Below are 12,868 nucleotides of genomic sequence, written 5' to 3' on the forward strand. Positions count from 1 at the left end.
TTCCTACACATGGGGTGAGACCCTGGGGTTTCAGCTCTTGAGGAGAACCCTTGAGATAGATGCTCAGCACTAAGGAGTTGGCAGACTTTGAACAGGGGAGACCCAAACATTTGCAAAGCTCGCAGCAGGCAAGGATATACAAGGCTGTAAGGTGGAAGCATGTTATGATCTTTGTGTTCCAACAGAGGGAAACCTTACACTCCCCCACCTCCCCACAAAGTGTATGTGGTGTTTTTTTAAACCATCAGACTTGATTGCACAAGAGATGGTCTAGTGATTGGTAAAACTGTTGACCAAAGGGGTTTGAAACGGAAGGGTGATACTAGCCCCATTGAAACGAGGTACTGTGTTAGTGTAACACCAGAGAGGGAAAAGCTGAGATGTGCTATATTGGGCAATCATGGCACTGATCAGCACATTGCATAGGTTTTATGATCTGAAAACATTAGATGGTGAAGAAAGCCAGTAGAAAAGATTTCAAGTTTATGGAATATTTCCCAAGAGACATTGAAATTTATTTTAATTGGTTTTTGGAATACAAACTAGTTTTTTGGGCCCATAATGTTAATAAGCATATGGCTGCCTTGAAAAACATGAATTGGATCAACAATAGCACCTCCAGTGCAAACATTGTTGGCGTGTCTAAAGTTACCCCATTAATCATTCAAAAACGTACCATGCACATTATTCTGTGGTGGAAATGCATATCTCTAGTGAAATAATTTGGAAAAGTAATTCATATTGTCCCTAGCAACCAGAGCTATATAAATAATCTTCTTCATATGTGAGAAATATAAAGCAAACTGTCTTTTTTCTCTCAAAGAAGCAGGGACTCTCGGGAATTGCCACTGCAGGAGGAGGCCATAAACCTGTTGCTTCCATTCAGCCCAAAACTCAGCATTTAAGGTCAGAAAACGCTGGAAATACTTAGCAGGCTAAGCCACACGGAAGGGAAACATACAAGTCCCTTCATTCTGTAGAAGGGCTCTCGACATGAAGCGCTAACTCTGTTTTCCTTCTCACTGATGCAGCCTGTCCTGTTCAGTAGTTCCAGATGTTTGTTTTTATTTCAGCATTCCAGCATCTGCAGTAATTTTAAGCTTTTAGTCCATACCCTTTTGTCAATGATAATGCAGTAAAAGAAAATGGGTCCTTCCTACAATCCTATCTCGCTTTCTCAATCTTGAACATTATGCTGACATTTCCTTCAGTCCTCTTTGTTCAAACCAAGTGTTCCCAGCCTAGCCTATCTCTCTTTGCGATCAATATTACTGCAGGTGTGGTAGTAATACCTTTGAAATTCTCACTCAGTAGTGCTACAATTTATTGTGTTTAAAAATATATAATATTGCTGTTTGCAATTTAGTGACCCGAACTTTGCATAATAATCTACCAGTACAGGAACTTGCCCAGTGTTTTTAATATTGTTTTTGCATGGCCTGTTATTAACTACTATGGCATGGTTAATAAAGGCCATAAGCCATCTCAACTGTCTTATATATAAATTGAAGGTCGACACAAAATGCTGGAGTAACTCAGCGGGACAGGCAGCATCTCCGGAGAGAAGGAATGGGTGACGTTTCGGGTCGAGACCCTTCTTCAGACTGATGTCAGGGGAGTGGGCAGGACAGAGATAGAATGTAATCGGAGACAGTAAGACTGGTGGGAGAACTGGGAAGGGGGAGTGGGTGGAGAGAGAGGGAAAGCAAGCCTTCCATCACAGTGAGGAATTTGGAATCCGCTGTGGTGTGTCGTGTTTCTTTTTTTTTAGTATGGCTGTATGGTATTACGAATATCATTGTACCTTAATTGGTACACGTGACGATAAAAGATCTTCCAATTTCTTGACATTTTCCAGTATTCTAACTTCTGTGCATTCCTTTAGAGTCATAGAGTGATACAGAGTAGAAACAGGCACTTCGGCCCAACTTGCCCAACATGTCCCAGCTACACTAGTCCTACCAGCCTGCTTTTGGTCCATATCCCTCCAAACATGTCCTATCCATGTAGCTGTCTCACTGTTTCCTAAACGTTGGGATAGTCCCAGCCTCAACTACCTCCTCAGGCAACTTGTTTCATACACCCACCACCCTTTGTGTGACAAAGTTACCCCTCAGATTCCTATTAAATCTTTTCCCCTTCACCTTGAACCTATGAAACTAACCTTTACTTGGTTTGCCATCCCCAATCACTCTCAGAAGTAGATTTCCTTTTCCCACAGTACTGCGCACTTGACCCATTCATTGACATATGAAAGGTATGTGGATTTTTTTTAAACACTTTTATATTATTTAAAATATTATTGTGGATGTTTGGAAGGTCTGTTCACAATGAGGGAATAGAACCAAAAATGACTTCTTTTTTAAGGAACTTGAGGCAATCAGTTCTTCCGTGTTAACTTACAAGAGCAGATTTGTAATAAGCCTTGTATGCTAAATGCAACCTCATTGATTCAATAGTCTGGCTGTCTAATGTTAAGCCGTCAACTATTTAAGGAGTGTACTCTCTGTTTGATTTTTAATTTATACAAGTCTCAAGACACTGTTCTCAACTGCAAATTTTAATCCACCAACATTACTGCTGAATTACTGTCACATAACTGAGCATGCCTTTGTAACCTATTATTTAATTAATTAACTTAATCTACCAATTATATGTACAACATCGAAAAACATAACTAAAGTTGCAAGCCTCTCGCCACAGTAAAACATTACAACCAATAAATCTGTATAATCACTTGTATGGTAGTAGAATTATTATCGCAGTGTACACAGCACAGAAACAGGCCCTTCAGCCCTTCTGTGTCTATGCCAACCAATCAACCCTCAGAGTTAATGAGTCATAGAGTGATAGAGCACAGAAACAGGCCCTTCAGCCCTCTGTGTCTATGCCAACCATCTAGCCCTCAGAGTCACTGTCAGAGGATACAGCACAAAAACAGGCCCTTCAGCCCTTGTGTATCCATGCCAACCAGCCAACCCTCAGAGTCAATGAGCCATAGAGTGATATATCACAGAAACAGGCCCTTCAGCCCTTCTGTATCCATGCCAACCAGCCAACCCTCATCTCCATTGATACAATTTGTCTCTCACATCTCCATCAACTTTTCCCCCACCTCCTATTCTTATGCCACCCACCTGAAGTAGGGGGCAAATTACAGCAGCCAATTAACCTAATAACCAGCACACCTTTGGCATGTAGGAGGAAACTAGTGCACTAGGGGAATCGCTTATGGTCACAGAAAGAACCCACGTTTCTGGAGCCAAGAGGCAGCAACATTAACCACTGCATTACTGTGCCATACTGTGGAAAATACCAAAGGCATGGTTCCACAAACCAACATTAACCACTGCATTACTGTGCCATACTGTGGAAAATGCCAAAGGCATGGTTCCACAAACCAACAATGAGGTGATCGCCAAATAATTTTCAATAATATTGATTGAGGGATAAATATTAGCCTGGACACTCAGAAGTATTCCTCTGTTCTATTCCACATAAACTTTATCATCCACCCATGCATATGGTTTGGATACGTGGGTCAATTTTTAACTTTTATCTGAATTTTAATTTTAAAATTTAAAATTTTAATTTTAAGGTGTATTTTTTATGCCAAAGGTAGCACTGTGCAGCAGTATTGCTCTTCCTCAGCGCAGAAAGAAAGGATCAATTGGCATTTATCTGCTTGGCTCCTTCTGAGCCAAAGGTGCTAAGGTGTGCCTGTTGCAAACTGCGATTTACAACAAAATTAGTCAACAAAACGTTCAAGGCTGTGTTCTTTGACTTCATTGATAACTGGCAGGGAAATAAAGGCAATTTATTCATTCACTACCTTGTATAATCCCCGAGTTGAGATGGATGGTCTTGCATTAACACAGGAGCACGGTTTGGCATGTTAAATTTCAACAGTGCGGAGAAGGCACGGAAGTTCTTTGGAGAGGTGAAGAATTCATTGGGTGCCCACATCAAGGTATCGATCCTAGTGCTCCTGTACTTTTGAAAAATCATTTCCCTGCTGACAGAATTGCAGCTATCATTTTGCATCATATTTTTAAATCTGTTAAAGCAAAAATATGGAAACAGCAAATGATGGGAAGAGATTACAGAAATATCTCTTAAGACGGCAGCAAATGCACACGTTGCAAGAGTAGTTATTGCATCTGCTCTCCTCACACCTAGCAAAGAACATAGACCAGTACAGCACAAGAACAGGCCATTCGGCCCACAATGTCTGAGCTGAACACAATGCCAACATCAACTGCACATAATCCATATTCTGCCAATCCCTGCATATCTGCATGCCTACCCAAAAGTCTCTTGAATGCCACTATTGTATTTGCCTCAATCATCACCCTCAGAAACGTGTTCCAGGCACTCACATACTGTGAAAAAAAACTTTCTCTGCCCACTCCTTTAAACTTTACCCCTCTCCCCTTAAAGCTCTTTAGTATTTGACTTTTCCATTTAATTTGGGGAAAAAGGCTCAGAACGTCTGCCCCATCTATGCCTTTCATAATTTTTAGATTTTTAGATTTAGAGATACAGCGCAGAAACAGGCCCTTCGGCCCACCGGGTCCGCGCCGCCCAGCGATCCCCGCACACTAATACTATCCTACAACCACTGGGGACAATTTTTACATTTGCCCAGCCAATTAACCTACATACGTACGTACATCTTTGGAGTGTGGGAGGAAACCGAAGATCTCGGAGAAAACCCACGCAGGTCACGGGGAGAACGTACAAACTCCGTACAGACAGCGCCCGTAGTCAGGATCGAACCCGAGTCTCCGGCGCTGTAAGGCAGCAGCTCTACCGCTGCGCCACCGTGCCGCAATTGGATTCCTATCAGGTCTCCCCACAACCTCTGGCATTCTAGTGAAAATAATACAAGTCTGCCCAACCTCTCTGTGTGGCTAGCACCCACTAATCCAGTATCATGCAGCTAAACCACCTCTGCACCCTTTGCAAAGCCTCCACATCCTTCCTGTAGTGGGGTGATCAGAAATGCATGCAATACTCCAAATGCAGCCGAAACAAAATCCTATAAAGCTGCATCAGGACTTCCAAACTCTTCTATGCAATGCCCCAACCTACGAAGGCGAGCACACCATGTGCCTCTTTATATAATTGTGTTGCCACTTTCAGGGAGATGTGGATTTGGACCCCAAGCACTCTCTGTACATCAATGCTCTTACGGGTCATGGCATTAATTGTATATTTTCTACTTACATTATATAACTTGGCATTCTTCTTCGGTGCTAAATGTAAATGGGGAGGATTAGAGAATTTAAGGGAGTATTTCATGAGGCCATTCGGAAAATTACACAGTTGTTGAGAGTTTTGTTTTGAGCAAGTTTTGATGGTTGGTGTTTGCATCTTGTTTTAGGCTTATGATCAGATACTATCACACCAGATCTAACAGCAGCAGGACACACTGTACAGATCCTCCTACGCAGGTGAACATTTATATCAATCCCAGTCTTGTTTCCTGGAAAAGTGGTTTTAGTGCCTTTGTGAAATTTCGGACTATCCTTTCAGAATGATGCCTCCAATTCCCATTCTGCTGAATTAGATTTTAGATTTTAGATTTTTTGTTTAGAGATACAGCACGGAAACAGGCCCTTCGGCCCACCGAGTCCGCGCCGCCCAGCGATCCCCGCACATTAACACTATCCTACACACACTAGGGACAATTTTTACATTTACCCAGTCAATTAACCTACATACCTGTACGTCTTTGGAGTGTGGGAGGAAACTGAAGATCTCAAAGAAAACCCACGCAGGTCACGGGGAGAACGTACAAACTCCGTACAAACGGCGCCCGTAGTCAGGATCGAACCTGAGTCTCCGGCGCTGCATTCGCTGTAAGGCAGCAACTCTACCGCTGCGCCACCGTGCCGCTTGCTACTTGTATTCCAGATTTATTCCAAGAGTATTGGTGCAAACAAAGTTCTCACTGCAGAACTGGGCAGGGAGAATGTTAAAAAGTGTACCTAGACTCATGCAGTATGAACTATTTTGTTATATTCAGGGCGTCAGGAAACAAAAAAATTAGTTGGAGTATAACCAATGAAAAGCAAACTGTAGGATGCAGAAACTGGCAGAAATCTAAACACACTGCAGAACTGGTGGAAATGTCACGTTCTAACTGAAGCAACAGGCCAGCTTTTGTTTTACAGCTTGACACTAAGAGGAGCTCAGCCTTGTATCTACATTAGAAAACGTTATTCGTAATGCAAGCAAATACACCTGGTCAACCCTGAAGACCCAAGACTTGTCTCTGCTCGAAGTAATGATCATAATAAATGAGTTCAGAGCTTCGCATGCATTTTTATAATAATTTATTCAAATATGTTTAGCAGTAAACTGGTTGAAGCCATCTGGTCACTCATTATAATACATACTTCATTATTTAAAGGTGACCTTGAAAATTCTATCTCCCTTTAGATAGAAAAGAATTTGTATATTTTCCCTTTTTTAAATTTCACCTTCTTTTCCGAAAGGAGCCTTTCACTCACTGGCCAATCCATCCTTAAAATAGGACTTGGTGCAATGAGTACTTGAAGTGTCACAAAACAAGACCAAGTGCCGTTGGTCTGATTCACAGCTTTTCGGACTGCCTGCTCAGGACAGGCCAAAGGCTCTCCTCCAAAGTGAATTCTCCACGGTTTATTCTGGCCAGCCAGAGTCACTTGCCAAACAGTGAACATAGAAACGGCGTGTGCTCTCCTCCCTATTCTGACATCAACCAGTCTGTCCTCAGCCTTCTACACTGCCAGGGTGAGGCCAAACACAATCTACAAGAATAATTCCTCATATTCCGCTTAGGTAAGTTAATGGTAAATTTAATGGTATGAGCTCAGAATTTACCAATGCCAGATGGCCTTCACTCCATCTTGTATTTCCACTCCCACCCAAGTACTCTGATCATCTTTCCCATCCCTTCCCTCTTCCCCACAAAGCTCCTTGTGCTCATTATTCACCCCCTCATCTAGTTCCACCTATCAACATCTAACCACAGCCTCGCCAACAGTCTGTCTGTCTGTTCCTTCTTTGTTGTTTTAATAGTATGTGTTAAATGCATGTTTTTAGTATTCTTTAGCTTGTTTTATGTGGGGGGTGGGGGAAACTTTTTTTAATCTCTTACCTCAACGGAGATGCTATTTTTTTTCTGTACCGTATCTCCGTCCGCACTGCGGCCTAACATCGAGGAGTTGGCGGCCTTTGCTGGAGACAGACTTCAGGACCGCCAACCGCGGGAGCCTGCGGACTTACCATCGCGGAGCTCACGATCCATTTGCCAGGGATCGACCTCGGAGCTCCAACCGCGGGAGCCTGCGGACTTTAACATTGTGGAGCTCGCGGCCTCAGGTTCGGGACCGACTTCGGGAGCTCCAAGCCGCAGGAGCTTCGACCACCCCGACGCGGAGGCTTCTATAGCGTCGGCTTCGGGAATTCCGACTGCCCTGACGGATGGTTCGACAGCCCCGACCGCGGGAGAATATAGAGGAAGTAGATTGGACTTTATTGCCTTCCGAGGAATGTGGGGAATCCGCTGTGGTGGATGTTTATGTTTACTTTTATGTGGTTGTGTGTCTTGTTGCTTTTTTATAGTATGGCTGTATGGTAATTTGCACATCACTATACCTTAATTGGTGCACGTGACGATAAAGGGCCGTTGAAACCTTTGAAACCTTAACCTCGATCCTCTCCCACCATCCCTCATTACTGCAAGACATGGGCCATCTTTCCAATTCATACACCAATCCTTATGTAAAGTTTCAACCTGCTCTGTTGGTACATCCATTTATCACCACAGATGCTGCCTGACCCACTGGGTTCTTCCAGCAGTTTAATTCTTGCTCTGGATTCCAGCATATGCAGTTTCTTGTTTCTCCTGCATTGGAGCATGACTTGAACCCATGACTTTCTGACTCAGAAGCTGATGTTGCTGCGAGCTTGACAGAAGGTGAGATGAAACATAGAAAAATAGGTGCGGGAGTGGGCCATTCGGCCCTTCGAGCCAGCACCGCCATTCAATATAATCATGGCTGATCATCCAAAATCAGTACCTGCTTTTTTTCCCCATATCCCTTTAGCCCTAAGAGCTAAATCTATTTCTGTCTTGAAAACATCCAATGAATTGGTCTCCACTGCCTTCTGTGGCAGAGAATTCCACAGATTCACAACTCTCTGGGTGAAAAAGTTTTTCCTGATCTGAGTTCAAAATGGCCTACCACTTACTCTTAAACTATGACCCCTGGTTCTGCACTCCCCCAAAATCGGGAACATGTTTTACTGCATCTAGCCTTTAAATTTATATGTATCTATAAGATATGAAGAATTGGTGAGGATTCTTAAGCTACCAAGGCAACTAAACTGACAGATGAAGCTACTGCCAATGATGCTTCAGGTGTACACAGACAGGAACTGCACATATTTGGTGACATCATCCATTCCAGAGATGCTGCCTGTGCGGCTGAGTTACTCCAACAGTTTGTGTCTATCTTCAGTGTAAACCAGCATCTGCAGTTCCTTCCTACATATCCTATTTTGTACATGGGAGGTCATTTTTACACGAACCTGACTGAGTTTTTTGAAGATGGGACCAAAAAGGTTGATGAGGACAGAGCTGCAGATGTTGTACATAATGATTTCAATACGACATTCGACAAGGTTACTCTGATAGGCTGCTCTGGAAGGCTAGTTCGCATGGGATCCAAGAAGAGATAGCTGAATGGATAGATTGCAGTCATGCAGTGGAAGGATGTTTTTCAGACTGGAGGCCTGTAACTAGTGGTGTGTCTCAGTGTGCTGGACCACTTTGCTGTTTGTCATCTCTATCAATGATTTGGATGAGAACCTACAATTCATAATTAGCAAGTTTGCAGATGACACTAAAGTGTAGATAGTGAAGGTGGTTGTCAAAGATTACAGCAGAATCTTGATCGGTCCGGGAGGCGGGCTGAGGAATGGATAATAGAATTTAATACAGAGAAATGTGAGGTGTTCAATTTTGGGAAGTCTAACATGGGCAGGACCTACACAGTGAATGGTAGGGCTCTGGGGAGTGTTGTGGAACAGAGGAATCTAAGAGTGCAGGTGCAACAGTTCCTCAAAAGTGGCATCACAGGTGGTCAAAAAGGCTTTTGGCACATTGGCATTCATCAGATAGAGTATTGAGTATAGAGGTTGGGATGACAATTATATAAGACATTGGCAAGGCCACATTTAGAGTACTGTGTTCAGTTTTGGTCAACATGTTAAAAGAAATATGGTGTAAAGCTTGAAAAGTTTCAGAGAAGATTTACAAGGATGTTGCCAGGACTCGAGGGACTGAGCTATAAGGAGAGCTTGAGCAGGCAAGGGCTTTATTCCTTGGCACGCAGGAGGATGAGGGGTGATCTTATAGAGGAGTACAAAATCATGAGAGGAATAGATCAGATAAACGCACAGAGTCTTTGCTCAGACCAGGTTTAAGGTGAGGAGGGAAAAATTTAATGGAAACCTAAGGGGTAACATTTTTTAATGGAACAAACTGATGGAGCAGGTAGTTGAGGCGTATAAGAAACGCACAAGAAACATTTAGATAGGTACACGGATAGAGTAAGGTTGGGATATGGACCAAAATCAGGCAGATGGAACTATTTTCAATGGGCATGTTGGTCGGCGTGGGCAAGTTGGGCCGAAGGTCCTGTTTCCACACAGTGTGCCTCTATGAAAATGGATTTCAGAGACGTGGCATTTCAAAAGATAGTGATGTTTTTAATGTCAGGTACTATGGGCATGGAAGACTGCAGATGCAAGTAGAGGGCTATCAATAATGTATTATAATGTAAGCTAGAGGTTGCCAGCAGAGTCAGCTGCGAGCAAGGCTTGTATTTCTTGCTGGGAAAGTTTCCAAAAGTTCCCATTGGAAGCATTGGCCCGAATACAACTTGCAGAGGTCACCGACCGGCAAGATAGCAGTGGTTGCCAGTGACTGCAAAGTTGTGGCATTGAACATGTTGGAGTTATTCAGCTCAAGAAGATGCCATTTGGATGATTTCTATCAGATTAATGCCAGTTGAAAATTTAAATAGAGCACAGTGTACTAATATAATCAGGGGATTACGCTTCTCTTTAAATATGAGAAGAATCAATCCACATGGGACTGCTGGCAACCCGACATGCAGAGATTATCATTGGTGACTTTGAGACTTTTTGTGGAATGGTCAGATAGGGAGTTTGCGGTGGGACGTTACCACATAACAGGACACATATATTTAAGGTCATTGGCTCTATAGGAAATGGTGAACCATCAGTAGGGTAGTCAAGTTGCAGTTGATATAACAACACTGTTTCTGAGGGGAGGACAGGTGCTTGAGCAAAGGGAACTGGTGATGGTACTGATATTGATGACGATGGAAAGGGTAGGTGAAAGAAGATTCTGCTGTTGAGTACAAACGCAAAGGATGGATATTGCAGTGCTGGGCTGGAAACGAGAGAGAATCGGCAAAATGCTCCGATGAAAGAGGATCTCAGTTAGCCGAGCAATGGGTGAACTGTAGATTGGTCAGTGCTGCCACATGGTAGGGTCAGTTGCCTTTGCCACACGGCAGTCAGAGAGATATCGAAATCTACAGCTTGTGAAATCTGTGTTGAAAGCACCCATTAATAATCAATCTACTTCGCAAATGAAGTACAATTATATTACCCTTGTCCCTTTACCCAAGAATGGATAAACTAATCAAACTCAGAGGATAGAACTCTTCACCTGAATTAATGCATCTTTGCATTTGAATATGAGAGAAAAGCTTTACCTAGAAACAAAATGTACTCTAATGAACTTTCAGCAATGATTTCAAAACAGAAAGTTGTGCTTGAATAGAATATAAAGCACCAGTCACTAACAATTGTGCCACATGGTCATGGAAAAAAAAGATGTAATGTTAAAGATGCATGTGTGTGTGTGTGTATGTATTTATATATATATATATATATATATATATATATACATATACACATATATGTGTGTGTGTGTACTTGTGAGTGTGTGTGTATATATATATATAATGCTAAACCTTGTAATGCTAAAAGATGTAATGCTAAACCTTGGTCAGAACACATTTCAAGTATTGTGTACAGCTCTGGTCACCATGTTAAAACAAGAACATGGAGGCACTGGAAAAACTGCCAAGAAGGTTTACAAGGGTGATTTCAGAAATACTAGGAAAGGAGGAACAAACTGGGTCACTTTTTCCTTGAGCAAAGATTGAAGGGTTTTTAATTATGGCAGAGATTTAAATTATGAAAAGTTTTAATCAAGTCAAAACAGAGAAAGTGGGTAACCGGAGACCATCAATATTAGGTTGTCATCAATTAGGTATTCAGAAGAAACTTCTGCACCCAAAGAACATCGAGAATGTACAACCTGTTACTACTGTGAGTGGTTAAGGTGGGCAGTTCAGATTATTTAGAGGGATATAAAAGGAGGCACAAGGAACTGCAGATGCAGGAATGTTGAACAAAACACCAAGTGCTGGAGGAACTCAGCGAAGAACGAAAAATATGGCTGATTAGGAATGAGATGAGATTGTAGATGACACCAGTAGAACACAAGTGCCTGAATGAACTGGAATGGGCTGAATGGCCTGTTTCTATCATATTTCTCACGTAATCCTTTGTTATCTAATTATCCACAATTCTCTGAATACTGTCCAATTATTACCAATATGCATGGAGTTTGGCTGTTAACAAAAATATAACGACATTTACCTAGAAATGATAGCTTTAACACCGTATTGTTTGGAACATTGTAGGATACCAGGTTATTTCTGTGGCTTAACAGCAAATAAATTCAATATAACGAGACTTTAACACAATCTCACGGTTCAGGTGGATTCAGAGAATATCACTTGTGCCGTTTCATTCCTTGCATAGATGTGAAACAGCTTTGTAACACATTCCACGTCTCATTATTTTGCTTTTCATCTTAACCCAGTTATTGCAAGATTTTCAAAAATCATGGATGAATGGGACAAAGAATTTTTCACCATTCTCATCCACCTATTAAGCTTTAACTTAGGAAATGTAAGTAACTGGAGGCAATTACCTAAAAATGTTCTAATTGTTTCTCGTTGCCCAGTGTTTTCAATCACATTTACGGTTACTGAGTGTTGACATTTCTTTCAAATAGATAAGTGCAGCACAGGAAAGATGTCAGCTCTTCTCAGACACAGTACTCAAAACAAATTTACACAATATATTGGTTTTCAAACAAATGTTCTGCCCCAGCAGCACTGATGGCTTTTCACTCATATTGTTTGTGATCAGACTTTGCCACTTAATCCAGCTCACCACACCTGCCAGAAAGGATGACGGTGACCTGGCAGATTAACTCTGGCTACTAGACGTTTCCTTCTCCTCCTTTCCATTCAGAACATCCCGCTGAAAACTCCCTGGTGCTTCTGCCAAATGGAAATACATCATTTCCCCCCCCAGAGTTAGTGGGCACACAGATGTTAATGTACACTCAAGTTAAACAGTCTTGACAGCCTTCGATGCATTTAATTAGCAGTCGACAAGTGCTTGGGAAAAAATATTTCCCTTCGGCCTCCTGTGAATGGCATTTTTTCATGTCCATTCTACTTCCCGCCTCCAATAACCATTTAGCCCGAGCTACTGAGAAAGAATAGCCTTCATCTTACTGCAATTCATTGCTGCTCGTCATTCACATCTTGTAGTTGTTGCCATTTCCTCTTCCCCCACCATCCCATCTGGCAGATGCATTCTCCCCAGCAATATCCAGCCGATATATCCTGGATACTGAATTTTGTAAACAAACATAGCAATTTGTTGATATACAGTGGATGGTAGATTACCTTCT

At 42.2% G+C, this 12,868-nt stretch overlaps 1 protein-coding gene across 7 annotated transcripts in view; it reads right to left on the minus strand.

The window, feature by feature from the left end:
* Positions 1–12,868, minus strand: part of LOC144600483 (neurite extension and migration factor-like) — a 302,375-nt gene that overhangs the window by 143,453 nt on the left and 146,054 nt on the right. The window contains exon 2 of one of the 7 annotated variants that reach the window (XM_078412119.1): positions 12,690–12,807. The exons of 5 other annotated variants lie outside the window; for them this stretch is intronic. The gene's annotated coding sequence lies outside the window, so the exon portion shown is untranslated. Of the gene's footprint in view, positions 1–5,229; positions 5,253–12,689; positions 12,808–12,868 lie in introns of those variants that run through there. One more of the 7 variants, XM_078412120.1, reaches the window with a different exon arrangement.

The sequence above is a fragment of the Rhinoraja longicauda genome, chromosome 15 (genome assembly GCF_053455715.1).
Source record: "Rhinoraja longicauda isolate Sanriku21f chromosome 15, sRhiLon1.1, whole genome shotgun sequence".
Lineage (NCBI taxonomy): Eukaryota > Metazoa > Chordata > Chondrichthyes > Rajiformes > Arhynchobatidae > Rhinoraja > Rhinoraja longicauda.